Source organism: Eupeodes corollae, chromosome 1, assembly GCF_945859685.1.
Source record: "Eupeodes corollae chromosome 1, idEupCoro1.1, whole genome shotgun sequence".
NCBI classification, from domain to species: domain Eukaryota; kingdom Metazoa; phylum Arthropoda; class Insecta; order Diptera; family Syrphidae; genus Eupeodes; species Eupeodes corollae.
In genome coordinates this window covers 179,190,654-179,214,931 of record NC_079147.1, presented here as the reverse complement: position 1 = coordinate 179,214,931, position 24,278 = coordinate 179,190,654, and the positions used below count along the sequence as shown (strand labels likewise).

Genomic DNA, 24,278 nt, shown 5'->3' with positions numbered 1-24,278 from the left:
CCATCGATTTCAAGGCCGCATATGACGGCATCTACAGAGACAAGCCATGTCTATTTTTTGGCATCTGTGTCTGTAATGTCAATGAGACTTTTGTGGTATTGAAACAGAAGTACAAAAAATGAATCAAGCTGTTAATGAGGGCAAAAAAAAGTGTTGTCATCAAGAAAGGCTCTACAACACCGACGACGACGTCTCGCTCAAAACGTCACGTTATAGACTTTGTCTACCTAAGCTTTGCTTTGAATGCAGGAAACAACGCTAGCCCTGAGATCAAACGAAGCTTTATTCTGGCTAACCGTTGTGTCTTTAAGCTAAGAAAGAAATTAAGTAGTAAAGCCCTCTCTGAAGCAACCAAAGTGTCACTATATAATGCCATCATTAGTGACCTTTTAAAAAACAAAAGGATTGTTGCTTTTGTCTCCTTTATATGAGGTAGGTCGAGACCTGTTACAACTGTATTCTGTTCCTTATTTTGATGTTTTTTACTTTTTTTGATACAAAACTGATGTTCGAGTTACAGTGATGGACAAAATAATACGACTTTGAGACTTTCATTTCATTCAACGATTAAAAACTGCATTTTGTATTTTTTCGATTAACAGTTTAACTAAGCTAATACCTTTATTTAAAATAAAGTTAAGTCTCTATGTTCAGAGAACCAATAATTTAAAAAATATTTTTTTGTGATTCTGAAATTCATTTCATTAAAAAAAAAAATAAAATTAAAACATTTTATAAAAATAATAGCTGACCCGACAAACGTTGCTTTGTCTTATACAAAATTTCTAAAGAATATTTTGCTAGCAATAAACAACTTATTTTAAGTATGTAAGGATGTGGTATGTAAGTGGGAGGGATATAGAACACTGTAAACGGTAACAAAATATTAAAATAACAAATCACCAAACTATTTTTATTTAATTATTAAAATTAATTCCTTAAAATTATATACATATCGCTAAATATCATATATAATATCAACCCTTCAATGCAACAGAGTGAACAATAGTTTTTATGATCCCATCTTTCGTTAATACAAACTAACTGGATGGTTTGCCCACTTGATACCACTCTACGTTTAATTGTCCGTGTGAAAAACATGAAGGGCTCAAATTTAAGCCGCCGACAGACATCGTTTGGACTTGATAGTCATTGCAAATGCCATTCTAATTGGAAATTGAAGGCTTTTGAATTGAATTGGCACATCTGTGGGTATAAAAAGGATTCGCGGTAATAATATATTTTCACCTCGGAATTTGCCATTTAGAATTATGGCTTCGATAACATTTTTCATTAATTTTTTAATAACTAATTACGTGCCGTTGCACAACCGTGGTGAGTTCAAATTACGAAGCAAAATTACCGGAGAACTAACCTTCAGTTATATATTATGTGGTGGCTTGCCTGGTAAATCCAATAAGTTCAGAAACTCAGTTGCATAATTTACAGCTTTACAAACTGTATCAATATATTTGAATGACACCAAGTTTCCTGGTTACAAATGTTGTATCTTGGGATATCTTGGGATTTAATTCCGTGACATCTACATTTTTGCTGCCAAAATTGCTCTTTCTGCCAGCCACTCACGATTTGTATAAAGTCTGTGTACATCGGAAAATATCTGGTCAATAAGGGCATCTTGTGAATCAATAACCGTGCGAAAATCGACAGATAGTTTTATGTATCCAGTTTCATCTGTAGTAACTTTTCCTACTCCTATTTCAAACAGTTGTTTTGAGAATGTTTCAGCGGATGGATCTTGAAGCACTGGAACACTCATACTTACATTCAGTAGTACTTTTTCAACATAACGCCACAGTGGCGATGATTTTAAGCACGCGTTGATCTTATCAGCGTACGTGGAACGCCGAATAACGGTCCTCAAGCGAATGCTTGTGTGCTATAGTGCATTCATCACTTTGGCCATTGATGACTGCTTTTTATATTGCACACCACGTCTGGGTTGTTTTAAATATTTATAGGGAGTTTAAGTACTGAATGAGCTGTTCTGCCTCCATCCAAAAAGCTGAATACTATCGTAAGATCGTTGCACCGTGTACGATGTTGATGCAATTAAACCATAGCACTTAGGAATATAAAAAATAGATAAAAACCTATTCTCAGACCTACAGAATATATATGCAAAATTTCATTGAATTTGGTTAAGCCGTCTTGTAGGTGTATGGCAACTAACACTGTGACAGGAATTTTTTTATATATTAGATATTACTGACTTAATTGATAAAAAAAAAACTAAGAACAGTTGGAAAAACAATGGACAAAATCGTGAAGGTCTTAAAATTCTCTTAAAAAATATAATGCCAAGATTGAAAGCAGAATAAATCGAAAAACAGCGCCATATTTTGATAAACTGCTTTTGCGAACTTTCAAAAAAAAAGATATAGCAGAAGAAATACTTCTGATGTATAACTCTATTCTAAAATCTAAAAATATAACACTCCATTTTTAATTTGTATATTAGTCCAGTAACTATATACATCGGACCATGAGTGAAATCCGGTATTTCTGATGCTTTGGTTATATTGTTTACGATGTTTGCCTTATTAATAATCCAAGTTTCCGACCTCGAGCACTGAACTCAAGATGTTCAGAAGGTTCAGAATCATCATTATATGAATATTAGATTCTCTAATAGGAATTTTTTGAACAAAAACTTTTTTGAATCAAATTTGGGATCGAACTGTCATTGTATTAATGAAACTCAACATTTTCATCATGTAAAAGTTTATGAACAAGTAACTTCTACAAATTTTAAAAATGTTCTATTAGCTATTAACGGTAACCACAATTTTAAGAGCCTTTACTTTTACTTACCATTTTCGACCGTAATTCTTTTTTTTTAAATTGCACATGGAGTAGGTAGCATATTCTTATATGCTGCTGAACTATTCAGTTCTTCATTGTATAATACGAATCAAACTATCTCACTTGCACTTAATAAGAAACATCGAAACACCATTTCCATTCTAAAAAGTGCTGTCAAACACCAAAAAGATTTATTTAATCTAAATTGAGATAAACCTTTGGTGGAAATAAAAAACTTAATTATCTCTTGCAAAGCCCAATTAGTCAATTTTCATTGACAAAACTAAATATTGCCAACAGTAACAGATTGATTTTTTCCCCAATGGAAAACACATGTTTTAAAATGCACACCTACTCAACCAACACAGCCATCGAGATACAAATGCAATATCAATCGTTCCAACATTTGAGAAAGAAATCACATAAGATCCATTCGAGACTCGTATAAATGTCAAAAACCCATTTGTAGTAAAATTCTATTTTAACCTTTATCGGTAGTATTTATACTACGGATATTGTTTTTGTTATTCGTGTAAAATCCTGACATACTATTGATAAATTTTTCAACAAAACACGGATAATGTGCAATATAATATGTGACATATTTGGGGACCAACCAAAGTTTTAATTTTTTGTAATTGTTCTGGTACAAAACCACGCATTAAATATGTTTAAAAAATTATTTTTGAATCATTTAATGTTATTATCTGAAATACAGTAGCCCTGGCGGAATGGTTAGTGCCCAGAACTGTCTTAAATTCAATCCCTGCCAGTGCCAACTTCGATCTTTTTCACGGGTACTGGGGAATTGACAAATCCTCCAAGAGTTATTCTTGTCATGAAAAGTGCTTTTTCGAATAAGCCGTTCGGATTCAGTATACAAGATGTAGGTTATCTGGAAAACAACATTTTTGTTAGCATATGCCCGACGAAAAAAGGGTATCCCGAACACTGTTGGGAAAAGGCTTATTATAGTATTAAATTCGTACAATTTAATGTTCCAAATAAGAAAGTACATCGTTGTCATGTTCAGTACAATTGTTAATCATTTGTACAAAATGTATGTAAAGGGTGATTTGTTAGCTAATATCTTTTTGTCAACATTGGTTTAAACAGCTGACGAACGTTTCGTGTTTTGTTTGACTGTCAAACATATTCAGTTTGGTCTATAATTTAACCATCTAACATCTTACAAACAAACAACGTGCTCTTTTTACCGAAAAATTGTGTTTAGCGACGAAGCTCATTTTTGTCTCAATGGGTACGTAAATAATTAGAATTGTCGATTTTGGAGTTATTATCAGCCAGAAGCATTGCAAGACCTACCAATGCATCCAAAAACTGTCACAGTTTGGTGGGTTTATGGGCTGGTGGCATCATTTGACCGTAATTCTTCAAAGATGATGCGAATCGTAACGTAACTGGGAATGGTGAGCGCTACCGTGAGATGATATTACATTTTTTTTTGCCCAAAATGCAAGAGCTTAGGTTGCATGCCATGTGGTTTCAACAAGACGGTGCCATATGCCACACACTACTCGCAACAATGGACTTATTGAGAGGCAAGTTCGGTGAACATTTTATTTCACGTTCGGGACCGGTCAATTGGCCGCCTAGATTGCGCGATTTAACGCCTGTAGACTATTTTTTTGTGGGACTATGTTAAAGCTCATGTCTATGCAGACAAGCCCACTTTAATTGAAGCATTGGAAGACAACATAGAACATTTATTCGTGAGATACCGGCCGAAATTTTAAAATTACCAACAATATATTTTATATAAAGAAGTATCTAGTTTGGTTTGAAAACCTAGTTTTGTTAAACAGATTTTTAGTCGAAAACAAATTTTTACCAATTTTAGTAGCATTTCTTAAATTTGTACAAATTGGATGTAAGAAATTAATTTGAGAGATATCAAGAACCGAACATCAATTTTTACCAAATGTTTTTATGAAAAAAACGGACAGCTGGATTTTTTTAGAGTAGAAAGTAAATGTTTACCAAAATTTAGTATTGTTTTGAATAAGTTTTAAGAAAACTTATTTGCGTCGAAAATCAATTTTTACTAACTTTTATAAATTTTGGAGGTTTTTATTAACAAAAAAACAGTCAGTTCGATTTTTCTCAAAATGGTACTCATTTTGACAACAATATTTTTTTTTTTAATAAAATAAGCTAATAGCTAATGTTTTGAAAAGTTATTTGAGTCGAAAAGCAATTCGTACTAAGGTTTATTAATTTTTTTTTCAGGTTTGTATTTTTTTGTAAAAAAAACTGTCCATTCCATTTTTTCTCAAAAATTTTACCAAATGTTAAAAACGTTATTTTTCGTTGCACAAAATTGTTGTAGTCATTTTTTTTTTCGTAAAATTTTAGAGGTGACAAATTTTTTTCAGTTGTTTTCATTTATAAAAAAAACCGTTAGTTGGATTTTTTTGGTATCACGTTACAATATATTACATACAATTTGATTGACGTCTCTTCATGAGGTATTTAGGGTTTACCGAAGCTAGTTGCATTCCCCCCCTCATACAATTCAGCCGTAATACTCGTACTTCTAGGAATGCACATCAGTTTAACCTTGAGCTTAATTTCGCACATCGAGAATGTGGAATGCTTTACTCAGCTCTGTTTTTCCCTATCATTTTCATATTCAAAACTTTAAGACCAATGTGCATCGGTATCTCCTCTTGAATCCTTCCCTATTTTCCTTAAGCTCGCACTTTGTTTAAACTTTAAATATGTTAAGGGTACTAATAACCCCTTGATTGCCCGTTTATTATTTAAAAAAATGCACCTTTTTTCTAAAATGGTATGGAAAAAAAAAACCACCCACGCAATTTTCTTGAGAGCCCTTTCTGCATCTTTATGCATTCGGACATACGTACACACGCACGCACATACATCTTTCTAAAAATCTTTTATTTCGACTCTAGGGATATTGAAACGTCGAGAAATGTCAAATGACAAATCGGGCCCATTACAATAACTTCCTTTGGGAAGTTAAAAATGTCAAAAACTTTGACTATATGCACTGTGAAGTTTTTTTTACTTTTTTATCGGCTGTTTAAAAAATAATTAAACTTGAAAATGCAATCCAAAACTTTAAGAGTAGGTTTATATACATTTTTTTTTATATATTAATAATATTTCTGAAAAAGCCAATTCACCAAATTTAATTTTTAAAAAATCAATTTATGTATATTGCAAGATTGAACGAGGAGTTGTACATACTTCGAAGAAATATATTGAAAAAAAAATACAAAGCTTCGAAAATCATGCTAAAATTTCTTACATAACATTCCTGCAAGCTATTAGAAGAATATTGGATTTCAATTGCTTTTTTTTGTGTACGCACTTCAAAATTTTTCAGAAAGCGCCGAATTAAAAATTCAAGTTAACGCTATCGTTCAATTTGTACTCAGCTTATTTCTTCATAGAGTCTTAACGTTAGGACCGGTACAAGTGTTACAATAAGTACTCAAATCTGTATCAACTTATTTCTTCATACTAGTAATAGGCTCTTATGTTATGAAATTGGAACATAGTATTAGCTAGGTTTGGTTCCTAACCAACTACAAAAACAAGCTAGAATCTTGTTACTATTTCGAGTATTAGTCGCCTTATTTTTTACACAAAAAAGTATAGGTCTTTAATACTAAAATCAGAGCAATGCATTTCAGAAATATGTACAGTATGATAAGTGCATCTAATTTTTTATTTAAATTATATTTCATGCCTTTTTGACTATAATTTTATGTGCTCTGCTAGAAATTTATTATGGGTTAAAATTAGTTATGGCTGAAACACATACACGCTTCAGCTTCGGCTTCGTCTGCGTTACGTTAGGCCTGCTTAGAGGTTGCTTTGAATGACATTTCTATTATTTCATCCCTCCAATGAGCAAATATTTTGTTTGTTGACATTTTGTTACAGCTGATGAGCTGTCAGACAAAGCAAATGTTCAGATAATTGAACTAGAGCTTCAGTTTAGAGGCACATTACGTTACATTACGTTCTTTTCCTTACGATTGTCAAACGAAACGTGAGGTCGAAGCTTCATTGTGATAGCATGCATTGAATTCCTATGGCTGAACTCGTAAACGACAGGCGAAGCCGAAGCTAAACCGTGTTTGTGTTTCAGCCATTAAGTTTTTTGAAATGCAAACTCAAGTTAAAATCAAAAATAGACAAGTTAAGTTTCATAAGTTAGATCGGGTACTATAATGATGCGAAATAAAGCTGTACTAGTTTGTTTTTAGTACTACGTATCGGGCGTAGTACCTGGCCTAGCAAGACAGATATAGCTATGACAGTTAAGGGCTAATTTGAAGAAAGCTTAACATCAAAGTTTTTTTTTGCAATAAACCTCAACAAAAAAAAATTGAAAATCAGCCTCTTAAAACACTCATCGAATTGTTTTGATTTCTTTTTGTTTTTCACAACCTTCACGAAATGTTGATACAATGTCAAAACATAATAACAAAATGAATTTGAAAAACAATTATATGAAAGTTCTAAATTCTTTTCTGGTAGAAAATAATTATTTTAAATTAAAATAAGTTTTGTAAAAAGAAACTTAATAAACAATCCTCTCCAAAAACAAAAACTTTAGAGTAAAACTTCAACTATTAGTTACCCAACTATTAGCAAAGGTACCAGTTATACCTAATTATCATTGGAACTGAATATTACGCTTGATAAATAAATAAATAAAAATAAATTACTGTGTTTCACTCAATATTGTACAGATCGATATAAAATTTTAAAATAATTCGTCGAAAACGAAAAATATTTCTTTAGAACACTCTTCCCTCAATAAATACATTTTATTTCTGAATTAAGATCGCAGTAGATACTATTTGTTCTTTTTCAGTGTTATTTTTCTTTATCCCTCCGTATAATCTAAAAAATCAATTTCCAACAGTGATCCCAAACGTACAGACTATTGAACGTACAATTTACGTAAACATGCACGCACCGACATCAACGTCCAGAAATGTCAACATTTTCAATTTGACAAGTTGGACCGATTACTATAACGTCTATAGGAACTTAAAGAACAACCATTTAACATCACAATATAAAACGTAAAAAAAACAAAATTAATATATAATATGAATTAAAAAAAACCAATGCGCACCTGTTTTCTCAAAATAGTTTACAAGTACCTTACCCCATCCCACACAATCTTAATTTAAAACGCATTTTTCATAATTCACGACACACATCGCAATCAAAACAAATCCGCAAAATTTAATTCATGTTCTATAAATCAAATTACTTTCATTATTTATGTACAATAAATGTCCATGTCCGTCCAATCCTCAATGTTCTCAAGAAAAGCAAAATACGTATACGTAGGTACATAGAAGGCAGGTTGGGTACCATTGGCCTTACTACAAATATTTCCCAACAAATGTAAAATTATACATCTAAAATATCTCGAGTGTGCATAAAAATTGCAACAAATTGCAATAAAATATCTCAAGAATCTCAAAAAAAAAACACCACTACTCGTGCAAATTATCATCTCAAAAATTATATAAAACAAAAAACAAAACATGATTCAAAAACACAAAAATACCCAAAATTAGCTCGGAATCATCTTCTTCATGAGCGCACTTTTTATTATCTAAATTCTAAACCATCTTCTATCCCCAAAGAGCGCAAATCCAATTTTCTAATAATATAACAATATTAAAATAATTATTGAAAATACTTTGCTACACATGAAAAAAAAGAACAAAAACAAAAACAAATAAATTGTTTAAGAGCTCATAATAATTAAATATTGTAGGTCAAAAAGTTCAATACAAAAACGGCCATTAGAAAAAAAGTCAAAAACAGAAACAGAAAAACGCAAACTATACCTAATAATATTAGAATAGATAGAAAGAGATGCAAACATAATTTCATTCGAAACACTCGTAAAGTGTAAAAGACGAGGAGATAAAAATGTACTTTGTATACACGAGTTTTTCGGTTTTCCTTGTTCGTTTTCGAATAGAAAATTTTGTGTTTTGAAAAATATTTTTAGATGTTTCAAAAATAACTTTTCTTTCGACTACGAATACAACATCATCGGAAATTTTGTATTTTTATTTGTTGGTTCCTGTCTTGTCAATGTTCATTTTCTCTCTGATAAATCATAGGCAAATTTTTTATGAAGAGAGGAATTTAAATTCTGTGAAAAATTTCAATAATTTACCTTTAATCAGTAAATAAGCCGAGCACGCAGGTGCTTCTTCCGTCTAGCGTTTTTTTTTTTTTTTTTGGACTTTCGTCGAAAAAGTCGTCAAAGAGAAATGTTGATTTGAATTCTGCCAGAGATGCACTCAGAAATACGTATGACTAACGTATAAATAGATTTTTTTGTTGTCAAATGATTACGAAACGTTAAACGTTATTGAACTTTACAGAAACGTTATTAACTGTCACTCACACAAATTTTACAAAAATAATATTTTGTTTGTTGTTTATATAATTAAAAATTAGAAAATGCACTTTTTAACTTTTTATTTTTAATTAAGCCTTGCGGTTGTATAATTAAAAAAATTTACAAACAAAAATTTGTAAAAAACCCAACAAAACGGTATAAAAACGAACGAACCGAACGTAATGCGTAACGTGTAACGTAAATTTAACCAAAATTTAAATCAAAGTCAAAAAAGAAAAAATGAAATTGATTTTATTATTTTTTTTTAACTTTTTTAAAATAAACTTATAAAATTAATATAAAATAAATAAAATTAGGAGAAAAATAAATTAAATCAACTGAAAGAGAAGAAGAACAAAATCACGCTCCTTCAACAGAACAGAACCGAAATAAACTGAAAAAAGAAAATGTTGCAAGTCGAGTTGGAAATTGGAAATTTTGGTATTTTTCTTTGCTGCTTTTTCTGCTCAAAGAAAAACTTTTGTGAGAATTTTCAATTCTCTTAGATTTGTGCTTCTTCTTCTTCTTCTACAAGGGTTGATTTTACTTTGGTCTTTTTTAAATTCTCTTTAGATCAGATTGTTGGTCTGATGGTTTTGGTAGGGAATGTAGCAGGTGTGAATGTTTGATACGGATAAAATATAAAAATAAAAAAAATAGCTTTTTTTAAAGGGTGAAGTCAAAGAGAGGGTGTTTCTTATCGGAATAAATTTATTTTGATGATTTGAAGCTTCAATGTGCGTAGGGGTTAAGTTTGTTGCTAGGACTTGAGCTCGTACTCGTTATCTTTGATACCAGTGGATATTATTTGGGTTATAATAAAGAATATGAGGGTTGGAAATGACGCACGTGGTGTCGTTAATTTAAATATGGTATTTTGCGATACATGACACTTGATAGTTGAAGGTATAGATGAATAAGGTAGGGTAAGCTTTTATTTCAGATTAGCCACCCGTGTATACAAAGCATGCTTCGCTATTTTCTTTTTATGGAATAATTTATCAAGCAGGGGGGTGATCTTTGTGTAAGCAACACTTCTTAATACTCTCTTAGTACAATTACTGGGAAAGGAAGCAATTTTGTAATCCTGAAAGAGTTCCACATTCGCTTAGTACAGTTAAAGAACGAATCTCGTAACAGTAACGAAGTTAGGTTAGGTAAGGTTGGAGTGGCTGTAAAGATGTCATTGACGCACGTAGACCTCAAGGGTCCATTGTGATACCACTAATGAGTAACTCATGGGAGAGTAATGAATTTAAACAAACCATTTTGTACTTTTAATAAAGTTAGAGAGACGTTTTGTGTCAATCGTTTCCAGTTCACTGGTGTTATCGAAGAAGGGATTACAGAGAAAGTTATTCCTTCTAATGGAGAGTGCTGAACATGTACATAGAAGGTGTTGGACCGTTTCCTCTTCCTCCTCGTCCATACAGCTGTACAGAAGTCATTTGTGTAGACCACTAGCCCCAGAGCATGTCTTCCTATGAGGCAGTGTCCCGTTATTACTCCAATTGTAGAGCTTATACTTTGTCTGCTCAGTGATATCAAGCCTTTTGACCGTTTTAAGTCAATACTTGGCCATATTTGCTTGGTTGCTAGACAGGTGGTACTCTGTGACCATCTAGCATTTGTTGTTTCTAGAGCATATTGTTTGAGAAGATATTTGCATGTAGCAAGTGGTGTTCCTATGTTATGTTTTTGTCTAACATGAGGCCGAAGTGTTCCGTTTTTGGCGAGCTCATCGGCTTTGCAATTTCCCGGAATGACTCTGTGGACCGGCACCCAAATGAGGTGAATGTTAAACTGTTCTGTCATCTCATTCGGAGATGATCGACAATCGTGGACTGTTTGAGAGTTTGTGGAGACAGACGCGAGAGATTTAAGAGCGGCTTGGCTGTCTGAGAAGATTCGTATATCCCTACAAGATATAACGTTTTATTTGAGCCAGGAATACACTACATTGATTGGGAAGTCTATAGGATAGACTGAGATTCAGTTGTTCTGAAAAGATACCACTTCCAACTCCGTGATCGGTCTTTGAACCGTCAGTATAGAAGTGTACCGCATCTTCTTCCAGGGGTCTCTCTTCTTCCCAGGAGGATCTTGAAGGGATGGACACATGGAAGCTTTTACCGAATACCATTTTTGGGGTGGTATAGTCTAAGCGATCTGGGATAGATCTGAAACAGTCAAGAATAGTAATATGTCCAGTATTGTTACTGGTCCATTGAGAGGTGGCTCTAAGCCTTACACATGAGTTGGCAGCCACCTTTTTAGAGAAGATGTCAAGTGGTGTTAGGTTTAAAAGCACTTCCAGTGTTGCGGTTGGTGTTGTGCGAAGTGCTCCTGTGATGCACATACCTGCTGACCGCTGGACTTTGATGAGCTTATTTAGATTTACCATCTTGTCCAGTGCGGTCCACCATACGCCAGCTCCATAAATGGGTATTGGTCTGATTACCGAAGTGTATAGCCAGTGGGCTATTTTTGGGGAGAAGCCCCATTTTGATCCTATGGCCTTTTTACAAGTAAAAAGCGCTACAGAAGCCTTTTTTACTCTTTCATCAATATTTGCCTTCCAATTTAGTTTGTTGTCTAAAACGAGGCCCAAATATTTAGCTTGGTCGGAAAAGATTAATGGTATTTCTCTAATTTTGGGTGGGCTAATCTGAGAAATTTTATATCTTCTCGAAAAGAGTATTAATTCTGTTTTGTGTGGGTTGACATCCAATCTACATTGCTTAGCCCATTTAGTTAGCCTGTTTAGGGCATTTTGTAGGAGTTCCGAGAGAACTTGGGGGTGCTTCCCAGATACGGATATCGCAACGTCGTCAGCATAGGCAATCACCTTGAAACCCTCTGCTTCCAATGCTGTAAGTAGGTCGTTTACTACCATGTTCCATAAAAGAGACGAAAGGACTCCACCTCGGGGAGTGTCTCGATTCACCGATCTGGTGGTAGTAAAACTTCTCATGTTAGAAATTATTGTCCTGCTTTTGACCTTATCCATTGCTGTTGTGATCGCCTGGTAACTGACGTTGTTGAAAGCTCCTTCAATATCTAGGAACGGAGTAACGAAGTTGAACTTGTTGTAAATTCTACAAGGCATTGTTGAAAAGTGGTAAACCATAATAATTTTTATTTTAAAATGAAGAAATTGTTAAAAAGAAACCTGTTAAAAATCAGCTTTTCTATTTTATTGTGAATTGTAAAACTGCTTTTTATTTATATTTATTTAAATTTATGTTTATTTCATATTCTTACTGGAGAAACAAATCATATAACTTTCACACCATTGGAGGTGTGCTACGACCCTTTTAATAGAATGTAAGATAATTATACAAAAATAGAAAAGTAAGGATGGAATGACTGTACAATGACGTTGACTTAGCCAGAAGGAAACCAAAACTTCAGCTTACATTGTCTTCGAATTTAGTCTGTAGAATAGCGCAGTAAAGGCAGACTAGACTAAGGACCTAGATAAATGGAGAGGTTAGTTGGTTAACTTGGTTGGTTGGTTAACAGCAAACTGTTGCACCTTTTCAAATGTAATCGATTTATGAGATTCTAAACTCTGCAAGGAAGAAAAGCGTTAAATTCAGCTTTTAATCGTTGAATAGTCTCGGCCGAAAAATATTAAACAAATTATTATTAAGGTTATCAAGCGCACACTCAAGGGGATAATAGACACAGTGTGAGCACTAGGAAATGGAGAGAGGGATTTAAAGGAGGTGTCGGTGCACATTGGTTTTAAATTCCTGAATATTGCAATGGCTGGGAAGGACATTCCACATTCGCGAAGCTAAAGAACGAATCTCTGTAGTACCTGACAATACGACCGAAGTTGGGTTCAAGGGTATATTGAATAGCATTCCTAGAAGCGCGAGAATTACAGTTGAACTGTTTAAGGGGAGGAATGCAACCAGCTATTTCTCTAGAGCTTTAACCATATTTTAACTATATTATTAATGTTTTACAATTTATTAGCCACTCCTTTCTTTCTTTTTGATAGATTTGCCACCCACTGCTCTTAAAAGATTAATTGTACATAAAGTTAAAACCTCCGTTCAATTGGGAAGTTTACAAACAAAACAATTGTGGATCACAAATTATAAAAAATAATACACACAAAATAACCGTTTCAAGTAAAATTGGCAAGAAGTTTTTTTGTAAAATAGTGACAGATTCCATATGGGTTTAAAGTTAAAGAAGCCAAATCGTTAAAAATTAACTAAATAATCTTTTAAGCTTTAGTAAATTGCTAGAAATAAATTATACAGGTTCTGGTATTAATAACGCAGAAAGTGTACCTAGAAAACAAAAGAAAAAGTCTAATAAAAGAAGCCTAGAAAACTCTGAACTTGGTAGATATTCTACACCACCATCAAAAAGAACAAATGACAACATCACCCCAATACCTACAGATCCCACCGGAACTCCCAATATACCTCAAATTGTTGTCTCAGATTTAGCTTCCAATAGTGACGCCTTTACAGGAACTGTAATAAACAACGTCATTCCTATCAAAGCTGTCTCGAAACCAAAAATAATGTTTATATCTCGTCTGGACCCAGTTACTACGCCAGAAGATATAACTTTCCACTTAGTATCTACCAAGAGCATACCTTCCAGCTCATCTATCAAGTGTACTATAAGATCAATAAACCAAAAAGCTTTGTTTCCTCTTTTAATTTAATAACGAATCCCACTTACTTTGATTCTATTTGCAACCCTAATATGTGGCCCGCAGAGACTTAAGTCAAAGAATTTACTCAAAGTCAAAAACAGGGTGTTTCTTTGAAAAACAAATCAAAAAACTTAACAGGCTTGCGCTCTTCTACCAAAACGTAAGGGGACTTCGTAGCAAGACTACTGACATTTTTCTTAACTCCCAATCATTTCCACACGACGTATTCGTTTTGACAGAAACGTGGCTTAATTCAAGCTTTTCCGACACAGAACTTTTAAGTCAAGAGTTCGAAGTTTACAGAAACGATCGTCATGCTGGTAATGCAAAGGATTTATGTGGAGGTGTTCTCATAGCGGTAAAAAATACAATATTTCTCTTCTTCTGTATTTTTTCCATTTGTGTTATCAATTGAACTGGTATGTGTAATGATAATGGTAAAGACTAAGACTTTTTTCATTTTAAACGTTTACATTCCTCCAAAAAGTTTGGAGTCTGTTTATAACGATCTCTACTTGGCATTAGACTATCTTATAAATTTGTCCAGCTCTGACACCAATATCTTACTTCTAGGTGATTTTAATTTACCACACATTGACTGGATTCCATCCGAAGACGAATCCTGCCTTGAAGGCTCTCCTTCTTCTTCACAAATGGAACTATCTCTTCTCGATAAAGTCCTTCTTACTGACTTACAGCAAACAAGCTGTATTAAAAACTCAAAAAATCGAATTCTCGATTTAGTCTTTTCTTCTGACGCTATTAGTACTCTTGTTCTAGAATCTAAATCAAAAATCAAATCAAATGGTGTGGCGCAACAGTCCGTTGTGAACCAGGGCCTAGTGACTTACAACTCTCAACCATTCCTGTGTGCGAGTACTGTTGTCAGGAATGGAAGGGACCTACAATTTTAGGCCGAATCCGAACGGCTAGTTTTGAGAAAGCACTTTTTCATGACAAGAATTACTCTTGAAGGATTTGTCAATTCCTCGCAAGAGGCAGTACCCGCGAAATTTATTTTTTTAAATTAAGGTGGCACAGGCAGGGATTGAACCCAAGACCCCTTGCATGACAGTCCAACGCACTAACCATCATGCTACGGGTAATACAGAATCTAAATCAGGAATTGCTAATATTGACTAATATCACCCCCTTTTGGACATTTTTGTTGACTTAAGTAATCACCTTACTAATCACAGTAATTCTTTTGATTGCTTATATAATTTTGATTTCAGAAGAGCAAATTTCCAGCAGTTGTCTGAAGATTTAACCATTTCTGGAATTGCTGATGTTAGCATTTTCTAACATTGACAAGGCAGTTTCAACTTTTTATAGGATCCTTAATTAAGGTTTTGAAAAAAATGTACCGAAAAAGAAATCAAGAAATACAAACTTTAGCAATCCTTGGTACCCGAAAGAATTGCGTTTACTTCGTAACAAAAAAAAAAGGCATGAAAAACTTATCTCATAACTCTGTCTCCAAACAACTTCTCTGTTTATGTTGAATTATTTAATGAATTTAAGTCTCTTTCTAATTTTATACACGCTTGTTATGTTACTGATATGGGCACCTCTTTGAAAGAGAATCCTAAAAATGTTTGGATTTTTGTTAACTCAAGGAAAAAATCAGATGGCTTTCCAGTTAACTTCACTTACAAGAACCTTTCGTTAGATAAAAATGTTGATATCTGTAACGCTTTCGCAACGAATTTCCGAGTCATTTGTAAATAGCCCTCAAGTAGTTGATGAAGTATATTTTCATTATCTTCACACTTTTTCGCAAACTAGCTGTAGTCACATACCTGTGCCACAGAGTACGGTCCTTGATCTTTTATCTGGGTTGAATGATGACTGCTCACCCGGTCCTGATGGTATTCCCCTGATAGTACTAAGAAATTGTAGTAATGCTTGAGTTCAACCCCTTACGTTTTTATTCAAACTTTCTCTAAAAACAGGCAAATTTCCAAGAATATGGAAGAAGTCATTTCTAACACCAATTTTATAGAGAGGTAACAAGTCGGATATAAGCAACTAAAGGCCCATTACAAAGCTTTCTTGCATTTCTTAAGTATTTGAACAAGTTGTTTGTGAAAGTGTAGCAGTTTTTAGTAAAAATCTCATTTGCGAACAGCAACATGGTTTTGTGAAAAAAAGATCAACAGTTACTAATATCCTCACATTCTCAAACATATGTTCAAACGCTTTAGAACGAGGTTATGAAGTTGATTGTTTATTGTATACACTGACTTTTGTAAAGTTTTGACCAACTTAGCCACGGAATTATTTTATTTAAACTTAAGGCTCTTGGTTTTCCACCATTTTTCTTAGCTTGTATTAAGTCATACCTTGAAAACAGATCCTACGGGGTAAAATTTAGAAATTGTCATTCTGAACTTTTTATTGCTCAATCTGGTCATCTTGGCCTTTGATTTTATACACATATGGACTTCCATAGAACTAACTATGGAAAGAATGAAGCTTTAGATCGAATGAGCACTTACACATGCACTTATGATGAGCCTCTGATCGTAGTTTGACACTTGCTATATAAGCTTACTACTTTCTGAAATTCTGAAGTGTAATTCTGAAGTGTAAATGAATGGACTCACGTCTGTACAACGCTTTCAAATTATGCGAATTTATTTTGAAAATCATGACTATATTCCAAATTAAACAAAAAACTTACTGTTTGTGGTTTTATATGTGTTGGTTAAATAATTGGTACGTACTTCTTTTGAAACGATGAAGGTAAGAACGTTACAGTGAATTTCACTTGCTGTAAAGCCATGGTTTCAACAAAACGGCCGTGGAACAAAATGGTACACAGTTCGTGTCACAATTGAGGTTACTTAACTATTTTCTGTAGGAATATGTGATGTCGTTGGTCTATGCCGATGAGCTCGAAAAGTTTGACTACTAAGAAACACTAAAATGCAGAAAGAAAAACTGTTGGCAACACCTATTGATCTTTTAAATTTTATTATTTTTAAAGTACCGTAAGATTTCAGAAGATCAACTTTAATGATTTGAAGTGCTTTGAATTAATAATCAACGTTTCAAGCATTAGCATTAGCTACATTCTGAGTGAAGTGCAAAACACCAAAAACAAGTGTTCCAAACTTGGCCGAAGAAGTGGCAAATACTATCGGACGACCAAAATGTACATTGACATTTTGCTTGATCTTGTCTTTCAAGAATACAATAATCCTAAGCAAACTGTCGTCAAAACTCGTGAGGGGTTGCTCTTTGTAATGCTTTAAGGCATCCATAAAATGTATGGAATCATATGAAACAAGCATTGAGAAAATACAAGTTTTCTTCAAAATTAAACCTTAAAAGGATTATAATGGAAGATGGAACAATAAGTTCAACTTAATATGTACATAAATATATGTACATAAATTACTAATATATTTTTACCTAAATTTGTTTCCTTTCTCAACAATCTTGTACCAATTGCAATTCTCATTTATTACTGGTATCTAAAAAATGCATACTAACTTCCTATTGAAAGGTATTGCAATCGTTTCAATTTGTCAAAATGAAAAAATTGACAATCGACGTTTCAAGGTTCCTAGAATCTAAATCAAATACATACAGTACTGTGCGACACTTTTGCAACTATCAACGCATATAAAAAACTTGAAACAACTTTTGTATAAACATTCGTACAAAAATTGTTTAAATTAAATTATTTGTATTGCCTTAGACTTTTATATGTGTCCCCTTACTGCTCATAATCTTAAAGCACTGATCGACAAGCAAATTCTCCAAATGCACTGCTTTTACAAAAACAATAATGATTTCAGCTTTGCAAAACATTTGCAACTAGTGACCATTTCTCTTTTCGTCTCATTTTAATAACGGTTAATCTGATTTATTTTTGATCCAGAATTTTGAGTGATTTCAAAAAAGGAGTATTCCAAAAGTAAATTTCAAAGAAATATTCCCTTCACAAATTAACTATTTGTAGAATTATCAAAAGTGGAAAAGTGTTATGCCATTAAAGAAGAGGAAGATGGTTAAAAAATAAAAAAACTTCTTTTGAAGAAACCCCAAGGCATCATGCAGGGATGCAAAAATTGAACTTAGGTTACTCATTGATCCATCAACTGGAGGGCTTAATGAAGTCTGAAGACTATGTAGCCATTCTTTGTAACACCGCGCTGCCTTATGCCCATTGGGAAATGGACGTTCCAACACGGCAATAATCTCAAACATAAGTCTAAGTTGCCCAAAAGTGGATTACAAAAAAATTGTCAAGAGAACAATTGGGAGCAACATTTCTAAGCACAAAAGTGACCTATTCGCTGGAATGACATTCCAAAAATGGTTATTAATAACCTTATAGCTTCGATGCCCAGAACATATGCAGCCGTTATAAATATTACTATTTAATTGCCTTGAAGTAAGAAAATAGTTTTAAATTTAGTGGTTAGATCTAAGTTGCAAATGTCATGCACAGCAATTTTATCAACTATAGCATTTAGTTATTTATTTTTTGTTTAAGTGAAGAATGTTCATATTTTTTTTCAATAATTATAACGTTATATCAAAAAAGTTTAAAAAACTAAAGAAAGAATTTTGCTGTTTGATTTTCTAAACAATTGAACATTGAAAACATTCAATGAAAAATGTTGGAGGTTCTAGTTGCACAAAACTGTATGTATATTAAAAGAAACGTCTGTGTTTGCATTGGTGCGTCAGTACTCCCCTATGTCCGTACATCTGTACGTTGGGGATGCTATATCCTAAGAAAAAGTAAAAATATCGACTTTAAAAAAATATTTTTTTTTCAAATATCAACATCGATAAATAAGGTAACGCAACAGTCCATTGAGAACTAGGGCCTTGTGACTTACAACTCTAAACCAAAAAAAAAAATTCGAAGAAACTTAAATAAAAAAACACTAGGACTTTATTGAGATCAAAGCGTGATGTCAGTGGAGCGTTTTTGAGCATTGCTATGTATATGCTGTCATCATAAAAGGACACTGAACGACGACGTCTTGGACAAAACGTCACCATGGACAGCTATAACTTTGAGTTAGTTAAGGACTTTGTCTACCTAGGCACCGCTATTAATGCAGACAACGACCCCAGCGCTGAAATCAAAAGAAGAATAACTCTTGCAAATCGCTGCTTCTTTGGACTTAGAAGGCAATTGAGAAGTAGAGTCCTCTCTCGAGCATCTAAAATCATCATCTATAAGACACTCATCATCCCAGTTCTCATTTATGGCGCTGAGGCCTGGACCTGTCATTTTTGGTCCCGTACGCATAGATGGAGAGAAAATATAACGACGAACTGTACGGGCTGTACAGCGACACTGACCTAGTTAGCAGAATTAAAGTCCAACGGCTTAGATGGCTAGGTCATGTAGAGCGGATGGACATCAACGCTCCAGTCCGGAAGGTCTTCGAATCCAATCCCGAGGGATGGCGCAGTAGAGGAAGACCGCGACTCAGGTGGCGCACCCAGGTGGGAGAGGACCTAAACCAACTTGTCGTGCGAAACTGGAGACAGCTAGCTAGGGACCGAGCTGGCTGGAGTCGCATTTTGGTTGAGGCAAAGGTCCGCCCGGACTGTAGAACCACCTTAAGTAAGTAAGTCAGTAATTTTCGATTTGAATAATTCGAGAATAGATAAAGATATTGGCTTCAAAAATGTTTTATTCTGTTCCAAATTTGCTCTTACAAAAATTTAACAGGTATTTTCATAATTTAGTCAATTTTGATTTTGTTTAGTAATATTCAATTGAAAACTTTTTTTTACAAAACACTTTAAATTTTGTATCTCACACAAAATACTGTCATTAAAGTTTTTATCAAAACGACAGACAGGTACGGATGAGAAGTTATCCCAGTCTCTTTTTTCTAATTTGTAAGACCTAATAAACTTATGAAAGCCATTGCTAAGTGTATCTAATAATTTAGTTTGTATAAGTGCAATCGTTATCTTCCTATCGATATAGAAACATTTTGAAACATATGGTTCTTTAAAAACTGTCCCATCCCTATTATGAATAAACGTACTCATAAAAAAAAACTACGAGTCATTGATACAAACTTAAATTATAAGCTTAATGTGTAAACAAAACTATCTGAACAAAAATATATGTATGGATATGTGCCTAAACCTATTGACGTATAATTTTTACGAGAAACCAAAAAGAAAGAAGGATACACTCTAAGCTAACCAGAAAACTACCTACACAAAACTCTCTTCAATTCGAATAAATAAAACAAAATTGTATTTGTACTCATCGCCATCATTCCTAGCCTAGGTTTCTCTCTTTGCATTCTCTTTTTTTGTTACTGAATGAAAGTTCTTATTAAACATTCCAACCATAGGATATTATGTTCCTAACCAACACAACCCCTTAGCCACGAGCTACAAACACAATAATTTCTGATGAGAAAGAAAATAAAAATGCAAAAATACAAAAAATACAAAAAATACAAAAAATAAATAAAAACCCCTCCCTTAACCACCCTCAATAGTAAAAGCTGTAGGTATGTGCCGGAACCGAAGAATAGTATCATCGCTCTACAACTAAAACCTACAACAACAAAAGCAAAAAATAATAGAAACACAAAAGGACACAAAACAAACAAACCCAGGACCAGGAGCAGCAGGACATTCGTTTCGAACCAAACCTACACAAGAAGAGAGACAAATTGATAAAAAGAGAACGAGAGAGAGAGAGATAAGGGCTGATGAAGTGATGACACACAAGACACAACACGACAACCTAACCACCCCCTGAAATCAAACCAAACCTGATGCAACATCTCAGTCTTAGCCGGTGTCAGTGGCGGTGCCGCTACGCTGTCGCTGTCGGTTTCGTTGTCGGTGTTGTTTTCGAAAATGGTTTAGGAAAAAAGCTTTTCTATTGCATTTTTAAGCTTTTTTAGAAAGAAAATATATACACACACACATACATATGAATTTATCTCACACTGTTCTGTGTTGTGCCGCACCATCCGAAAGAATATAGAAAGAGACAAAACAATTGACACAGATGCAATAACAACAACAATCAAATGGCAAAAAAGAAGGCGCAACATCACAAAAATTGCATACATCTCTTCCATGGAACTAAATCGATTAATTCCACTTCTTTCTTCTACCATCCCTCTCCATCCATTCCCTTATTCTTCATAATAATTGCAAATCGCATATCCTATAGGTAGAGGAGAAGAGAAGAGATACTAGGTAGTGGGTACAAAAATGAAATAAAGGGGGGTAGGAAAGAAATCAGGATACGAAAAGCATCCAGGCAGCAGGATATAAATGAAAATTTTACTATGAAAACGTAAAAATCCTCCTCCTGTCTCCTAGAGCTCCTGGATTCTGGATGCAACGGAAATATTCCAGGATGTGGGTGATTCGATATTGTGAAGGGAAGATGATGAGTAAGGGTGAAGATGGGGGTTGTTGCAACAAAAATAAATGTGTGTGGGATGGATTTTTTTTAAAGTTGTTGTAGGTTGGTAGGTAGGTACACTGTATGCGCCTAGAATTTGATTGAATTATCATATTATAGTATATACAAACCACTCCTTGTTGTCCTGATTTTTCGTTTTGCTTTTTTATTTAAAAAATTTTCTTCCTTTCTTTATATTATTAGCTAGCCTCTGGAAGAACTACTGTGGCAAAATAGGAGAAAGCTTGTTTTTTGTGGTTTAAATGCATCAGAATCCTTGTAGAGAGGAAATAATAATATTTCACAGTTTTATATCCTTTTTGTCACAACACATCACATACACATCGAGATAAATTAATATAACAAAATATCCTTCTTTTTGATTTGATTAAAAGTGTAGGTAGTTTTTATTGCACTAGAATTTTTGAAAATTATAATTTTTTTCTTTCTTTTTGTTAACAAACAAATTAGAAAAAAAAACACACACACAACCCCGCCGCGAATTCTCCTCGACTTTAAGTATAAACTTCGACGACGAAGACGACGACTTCAATAAACTTTATGTATGACGATGGCGTGACTCCTATGAGTAGTAAAAATATAGAAAAGGAATCCTTTTGAGTAGGAGGAGTACAGTTGTTGTAGTAGAATATAGGTACATATGTATATATATGTATATAAATATCCTTTTATTCCGATTTATCTTAAAAAATCACGCGATTGTTTTTCTATTCTTAGACAAATTTAGGGCGTATTTTTTTAAGTTTTCTGAAGTCCTTTTTTTTTGTCTATAGTATCCTTAAATTTCAAATAGATTGATTTTTAATTCTTTTGTGCTTTGTGTTGGTGCGTTTTCTTCATTGTCGTTCGTCCTGCTGCAAAATTTATTGCAATTGCTGCTGCTGTTACTGCTACTGCAATTCCTGTATTCGCCGTTTTGCTGCTCTACTCGTGTCGTGTCCACGTCGACGTCGCTCGTTGTGTAGTTGTAGTTGTTTCAGTTGTTTCTGATTCTGTTTTGTTGTTGTTGTTGTAGTTGTAGGTATATTTCTGGTGCTTTCCTACATATGATGATGTCCTATCCTATCCTGTGTGTGCACCAAGCAAGCAAGCAAGGAAGCAAGCAAAAGCAAACGCGATGTGTAGATAGAGTAGTTTTCTTCTTTGGGTGTATATACACTATTTTAAGGTGCGGCAATAATTGTATTATTATGCGGCTTTTAAAAGCGTTTGTTTTTTTTTAAGATTAACTTTGATTTCATGTACACAAAAGAGAAACAATTATTCACAATTTATTTTATCCTGTTTTTACCACTGGACTATAAAAAACAAAAGGAACGACTTTCTATCCGCGCGATAGTTCAGTTCTATTTTCTTTTTAAGAATATTTTTCGAGAGTAGATATATTTTGTTTAAAGATTAGGTGGGGTCTTATAAAGGGTGGATTCGAAGGACGAAGAGTACGTACAAGTGTGTATGTTTTGAGAAGATGCAGAAAAAAATCAAGCTGATTAATTAATTCTCCTCTCTTTTTTGTCTTAATCGAAATTAATTAATTTAATTCGTATTTATATAGAAAAATTATCCATATCCTTTCAAAGTAGGTATAATTGTATGTATTTAATTTGTGTATGAGAGTGTGTATGAAAGAAAATTCAATAAGGATATAAATTTATCATATATATGTATGTATGTATTTATACTTGAATTATACTTTTTTTTGTTTTTGGAAAATGATAAAACACAACTTGCGTTCAGAGAGTGCAAGAACTAAATGGGGGGTTGTTGGAAACCGACAAAAGTCAGAGGATCCTTGTTCGTTCTGGTCTGTGATTTGGTTTGGTTTGGTTCAGAACACAGGACATGAACTGAACAGTGAACATGTCGAACACGAACAAGAGCACGAGCGCGAGCACCACCCACGACAAACCGTTGCGTTCGTTGTCGTTTATATTCCTTCGGGGAGCTTATATATGTATGTACATAAATATGTATATGTATTTATTTTAAAAAGTCCATTGGGACAACTTTTATATAGACAACCGACGAGGTTCCTGGTTTGATGTTGCATTGGATTTGTTAGGTTTTGAATCCTTTTTTTTTTATTTTATACTTCACGCTGTTTTATTTATAACAGTGTATATGTGTGGAAATATGTATGTATGTGTGTTCGTGTGTATGTTGGTTTGTTTTGAAACTTGACGCCAAAAGTGGGTTTTGGAAAGGAGAATGTACCAGAGTACAGTACCTACATTGTATGTCTTTGCGATGCAGGTCAGTGGGGGTGGTTGTAAAGTTAAAGACATCAACAGCAGCATTGGCAAAAGAAAACTGTGTTTTTTGCTTGTTTTGCATTAATGGGTGGCAGAACTGAGCCACACATCACAACAACAAACAAAAAAAAATAAGGATAAGGATAACACCTACCTTCATATATAAAAACAAGGAACAGGACGTTTTTGTGAGAAATATTTAATTATGCGTAAGGGTGTTGCATATGCACTTGTTGTTGTTTTTGTTTTGATACTGTTTCTGTTGCTGTTTCTGTTACTGGTCGTAGGCAGGTATTATTTTATATATTATGTGTGAAAAGAAGAAACATTTTCTTATTTGAAGAGCAGGTTAACAAATTAGGATGGTGTCGAAAATATTGCCAGGCTAAAAGTATAGGAATTCAATATTGGTATTATTTTAGTACGACTTGAAGTACCTATGAATTTTATTGTGTTTCTTAACTTACTATGTGAAGACATTTTCATTAATTGTATAAAAGAGATAACATATTAAAATTAGCTAGAGTTTTGCTATGAATAAAGAACTTTATTTTCAGAAATAAAACTAAAACACCTAAAGCAAAGTTTACTACCAATGCATCCTAATTTTTTCAGAAACGGTGA

At 33.6% G+C, this 24,278-nt stretch overlaps 1 protein-coding gene across 5 annotated transcripts in view; it reads right to left on the bottom strand.

The window, feature by feature from the left end:
- LOC129942595 (ELAV-like protein 4) overlaps nucleotides 1-23,030 on the bottom strand; it is a 40,999-nt gene extending 17,969 nt beyond the window's left edge. For 3 of the 5 annotated variants that reach the window (XM_056051608.1, XM_056051607.1, XM_056051609.1), the window contains exon 1: nucleotides 9,038-9,646. The gene's annotated coding sequence lies outside the window, so the exon portion shown is untranslated. Of the gene's footprint in view, nucleotides 1-9,037; nucleotides 9,647-21,512 lie in introns of those variants that run through there. The other 2 variants (XM_056051606.1, XM_056051605.1) reach the window with 2 other exon arrangements.
- Nucleotides 23,031-24,278: the final 1,248 nt, after the last annotated feature.